Genomic DNA, 6,000 nt, shown 5'->3' on the forward strand with positions numbered 1-6,000 from the left:
CAAGAATAGCACAAAAATCTAAAGGATACCATGTTGTCATTTGACAAAAAGTTCCAAAAAAAGGACATAAACAATGGTTGCAGAATCATGGAAAATTATATGAAACACTGAAGAATTCATGAGAATCTTCTGGCAGAAAGGACAGGAAAAATTGCAACAAAGGAACAAGAGCAAAAACTTCTGCTTGATTTTACCAGCAAGAATTGGAATTGTTTCTAATTGCTGCAAGACTAGGACTGTAAATAAAGCTACTCTTCATACTTGTAGCATGTATTTATATATATACTGGTATACCTAAGAGAAGCCTTGGGGTCTTATTAGAAGATGACAGCTCAAAAAAGAGCTATGCCATCTTCAAATCACAGCCACTAACTGACTGTAAACAGAAGCTAGAAAAGCAGAATAGATATCTGCAATGTTGGGTGATCAGGTAACTTCACAGAGCTGAGAAAAAAACTGCTGAATTCATGCACTTCTTTTTTGACCTTTATGAAGCAGCCACACTGTGCTGAAAGACAGCCTCCTGTCTTCTCAGACCAATAATCAGATTAGCTTTAATTGCTCAAGAGTGTATTTACACACCAGTATAGGACATTTGACAACAGCTGAACTAACACATGCAGCAAAGTCTGGCAGCTGAAGGGCAAATAATTCATTAGCAAAGATGAATGGGAAAAATTTACTTTTTTTGTTGTTTTTGTTGCTGCCAAATAGTGCCAGCTGGCCAGGACAATACTGTTTATGAAATTGGAGGTTTCTCTTTACTAATTCAGTTTTTCATTGCAATTCTTTTTAATGAGAAAATTTGGGGGACACAATCAAAATAACCTTTTGCTATAAAAAAAGGAGAAAATTAAGTTCCAAATTATTTCCAGTGGTTGCCTACAAAAAGCTGATCTATTGATTCATCATGATATATAAAAAATTGAAAAAGATATAAATAAACCAAAATTCACTTAAATCTATGAAGTACTATCAGTAAAAATAGTTCTCTTCTGTGATTTTCTGCATCTTCTAAAGTAAAATGCATACTAAATCTAATAAAAACTAGAAAGAACATGGCAAAAAGCTTTTAAAAATCTAAACTTCAGATACTGGCAGGGGCCGTTTTGGTCCTGTCAAAGTGCAACTGGCAATGCATTTTGTGCTGCTTGAGAGAAATAAGGGAAAGCTTTTCCAGCATTTAGAAGTATTAAACAGTCCTGACTACCTCTTCTGTTGTAGCTAAGGCCCTGAAAAACACCACAAAGAATACTGAAGATGCCAGACTTCTCTTGATGAACGTTGTGAAATTAATCTATCGCAACTGACTTTGGAGGTGGATATAACTTTATCTGTGGGATCATAGAATGGTTTGGGTTGAAAGGGACCTTAAAGGCCATCTAGTTCCAACCCACCCACCCCCCCATCATGGGAGGACACCTTCCATTAGACCAGGCTGCTCAAAGCCCCATCAGATCTGACCTTGAACACGTCCAGGGTTGGGGCATCCACAACTTTTCCAGGCAACGTGTTCCAGTACCTTACCAACTTCATAGTGTAGGATTACTTCCTTATATCCAATCTAAATCCACCCTCCTTCAGTTTAAAGCCATTACCCCTTGTTCTTTCACTACATGTCCCTGTAGAAAGTCCCTCTCCAGGTTTCCTGTAGGCCCCCTCTAGGTATTGGAAGGCTGCTGTAAGGTCTCCCTAGAGCCTTCTCTTCTCTGTGCTGATTAACCTCAACTGTTTCAGCCTATCTTCATAGCAAAAGTGCTCCATCTTTGTGCAGTCTTTTGTGATCATCTTTGTGGTCTTCCTCTGGACTCACTCCAAGAGATCTATATCCTTCCTGTACTGAGCGTCCTAGAGCTAGGTAAGTACTCCAGGTAGGGTCTCATGAGAACAGAGTAGAGGGGGAGAGTCACCTCCCTCGATCTGCTGGTCACGTTTCCTTTGATGCAATCCAGGATACTGTTGGCTTTCTGGGCTGCAAGCTCACATTGCTGGGTCACATCAGCCAACGCCCCCAAATCCTTGTTTCAATCTGGTCAAGACTGCTCTCAATCCATTCTTTGCCCAGCCTGTATTTGCGCTTGGAATTGCTCTGACCCATGTGCAGGACTTCGCAATTGGCCTTGCTGAATTTCATAAGGTTTGCACAAACTCACCTCTCAATCCCGTCAAGGTCCCTCTGAATTGCATCCCGTCCCTCCCAAGTCTTGAGCATACCAAACAGCTTGGTATACAGCTCACCCATCAAGAAGTGTTGCAAGGATCTCTCAAAAATCCTTCTAGGAGGACTTCAAAAGAGGTGATAACATTGGCAGAAATGTCTTTTCTCTCCTCTGTGAGAAAATCACTTATATCGGCCTTTACCATAAATAGCATGTAAAGGGAAGGTGGCTGGTTTTCAATGGCAGCATAGGCACAGCACCCAAACTAGCAGTGGCCTGGGTCCACCAGAGACCTATCAGCATTGAACACTGGAGCATGGGCTTAAGGTGGGACTCCTCTTGAACATTAGGCATATTTGTCTGCACTTTGGAAAAATCAGTTAAATGCAGAACCAAACTCCTATATAATGCCAGAGCCATAAGACCACTAGAATTTACATCCTATTTATTGCAATAACTGTAAATGCTCTCAATGTGTCATGCTTTAGCTTTATTTCAAGATATTCTGAATTCATTTCCTGCACTTTGAAAGTGTTAATATACAAAATTCATGGCTGTGCAAGTAAAAAAGACCCTCACATAATTAAACTTCCCATATAAAGAACCTGCAGTACATTTGTATTGTATGTTAGAGGCAATGTTACAGGTAGAAGAGCTTCTTAAACATGAAAGTTTTTTGCTTGAAAAAGAGTTGTGATGAAATATCCCCTTGCCTTCAAATCAAAAGCAAATTAAAAAAAAATGAAAAGGAACTCACAGATTTTCAAGAACAGAATCATTATAACAAGTGGGTTTTGGACAATTTAACATACCTGTTATAACAACAGCATTTAGAAATTCCCTAGGTAGGTTTGGTAATTAACTCTTGCGACAGCAATCTAAAAATAACCTTCTGTTCACGTGTACTATTTATATTTTGTTGAACTGACATTTTCTAGTGAAATACTGTTCTTTCAGAGATTTCAACTGGCACTCTGAAATAGCTCTGTCAGACCCTGTACATATTGGCTTAAAAAGCAAAACATGTGGTGCTGAACTATTGTTCAATTCTCTTTCCTGTGAAACAGCTGCTGAATTTTCCCTCTTATTAATAGTACACTCTGTTCAAGGGGAGTTGAAGGATTTGGTAGTGCTTCCTTTTGCTTAACTCAGGTAACATTCTTATTTTGGGGAGAGGGAGTATTTTTTTTAAAGGGTTGTAATATCAGTGTAAGACAAGTCACTGTGGAAAGACATAACGGCACTCTTTTTACAAGGCACTTCAGTTTAGCTGCTGACTATACCCGGGTGCCCCAGTTGTCAGTGACAGAGGAGAGGACCTTCCAGAGGGTGGCTCAGAGCCAAACACTAATGCAATCTTTTGTCGTCAGTTGCTGTCTACTCACCGCAGTGATAACCAAGGCAAACAAGACAGACTATAGTATGTGGCTCTTCAGGTACATAAATTTGATTGGTTTGAATGTCAGCACTGTAAATACACAGTTAAGGGGCAATTACTCTCTCCAAATGACCCTGGAGCTCCATACTAAGACTTGAGGACCACCGTGTGAAAGTTCAGGCTTTGAGACTGTCAAGTTGTTCAGGATCATTTTTAGGATGGGATGTAAGAGAGGCTAAATAAGTTTTGATGTATTTCTTATGTGATGTAAACAAGCTTTACCCTTCTTTCCTTTGATAATACTAAAGCAGTCTTTTCATCTTTCAAAAAAGCTGCCTGACTTCGTCCTTCTCTGATCTGACGGCTAACGCTTGTTAGTAAGAAACCTTTCTCCCTTGTCTCCTATAACAAGTGTCTGAACCACCCTTTAACACTAAGTAAAGCTTCATCCTGGAGAGCTTTGGGGTCCAAGTTTGTGTTAGGATGCTTGACATCATGCAAGTGTACTAGCATACTTACATAGGAATAAGATGCCAGAATGGTTTTGGGATAAATTGCAGAGCTTTTGTGACAAAACCAACCTGGAGCTCCCTCCTGGTATTATTTGCCTTCATGTCAGTTTCTCAATTCTGATCAAACACTAGATTTTCAAGGAAAGTCACAGCCTTGGATTTTACCTTTCATGAATGGAACTATAACTTGGGTGAAATTTGTTCTTATGGTCGGTAGAGTAGGGCTTCTGCGGATTGTTAATTCATCCAGAGGAGTATCAACCAGTTTTAAGCAGAGGACCAGCTCACACCTCAGATCCTGGTTACCAGGCTCAGAGTTTTCTCAGCACAATCAAGTCAAACATCAAGGCAAAGAGGCCTGTGAATGGGGGGAACAAGGCTGTCACAAGCAATGGAGTATGGCTGGCAACACAACAAAGGCGGTAGTAATATTGATATAATTTAGCAGAGCTAATTTGGTGGAAGATGTCAACATTTAATCCAGCAAACACTGTAGAAATGAAGATTCCTTCTGAAGAGGCTGCACATCTGCCATGATGTAACCCCAGTGGGCAAGTAAGCAATACACAGCTACTCACTCACCTGTCCCCTGCCCGGAGTCAAGAGGAGAAGGAAAAAATGTAGAACTTACGGGCTGAGATAAATACAGTTTAATGGGACAGCAAAAGGGAGAACGAATGGGTATGGGAGTCCACAGATGGTCTGAGGATTCATGAGGATTCTTTTGAATGTTGTGTCTGTCCCAACAACGATATTTGGTGACCCCAGTGTGATAGAACTGACGTGATAAAACCGACGTGATACAAACTTCTTGGTCCGCACAACAAGGTGTGGTGGGGATTACAGCATACAAAATTTTTGGACCACAGGGCGAGGTGCAGTGGGGACAGAGCCTAGCACAGCTGAGAGCAGCGGGGGAGCTGTGAATTGATCCAGATCATCAAGACACCTTAGATGTGATATCAAGTGAGCCACAAGGAATGGGACAATGGGGAGTAACCTCTCAAAAGAGGAGGAAGCTGTCCTTTCTATGTGAACGCTAATATTGAAAAGACAAGGGTTAAAAGTGACTGGTAATAACCTCCAGAAAATGTTGCTGTTGGGGCACTGACAGGAGCTTGAAGCAAACTGCCACAGCATTCAGTGTGTCTTTTTGGCAAGGCCTAGGGGAGAAAATATTTGATGCTGCTTCTCATGAGTCAAAAGAAGCCACAGAATTGTTGACGACATGGCGATTACTTTTAGAGACTCTGAAAGATTTGAAGTCTGAGCGTGATAAAGTAGAGGGCAAGACGGACTCTATTCCAACAACCTCCTCTGCAGCTGAGGCTGTGGGGGGAACTTCTGAAACAAATGACAGCTCAATTGAAAAGTTACAGCATGTGGTTAAGTCAAAAAACAATAGAACAATGAAACAATGATTATCGTTTCTTAGAGCCAGACTCCCTGGGAACATACGTGTCCCCAGAGGATCAAGCCACAGCGCCTGAAGCAGCCACTGGCTCCATCGCAAGCATGAATAATTCACTGCGACCACAGGATAGTCCTTTGTCACGAAAATGCTGTAACAACCAAAGACTATTACCTGTTAAACAATCGGTATTATTAATGTTGCCTTGTCTGGTCAATTTGTTGCAAAAGGCCCTGCAACAGACTGTCGGGACAGTTTTTGTAGCACAAATACAAAAAGGGGGAATTGTGGGAGTCCACAGCTGGTCTGAGGAATCAGAGAAAATGGATATTGACCTTGAACAGATAACCCTATTGCCATAACAAGGCTGGAAAGTCCCGAAGAAGAATCTTGGAAGAGAAAGAAGTATGATTTAATTGAAAGTTGGCAAGAAAAATAGTAGATACAGATAGCACATGGTCAGCATTGTTCAAGAAATCATAGTAAAGCTTTAGGCACGTGGACAGAGCGGTTGAGCGAATCACTTTAACAGCTTCAGTG

This window comes from Cuculus canorus, chromosome 1 (assembly GCF_017976375.1).
Source record: "Cuculus canorus isolate bCucCan1 chromosome 1, bCucCan1.pri, whole genome shotgun sequence".
Classification (NCBI taxonomy): Eukaryota; Metazoa; Chordata; class Aves; order Cuculiformes; family Cuculidae; genus Cuculus; species Cuculus canorus.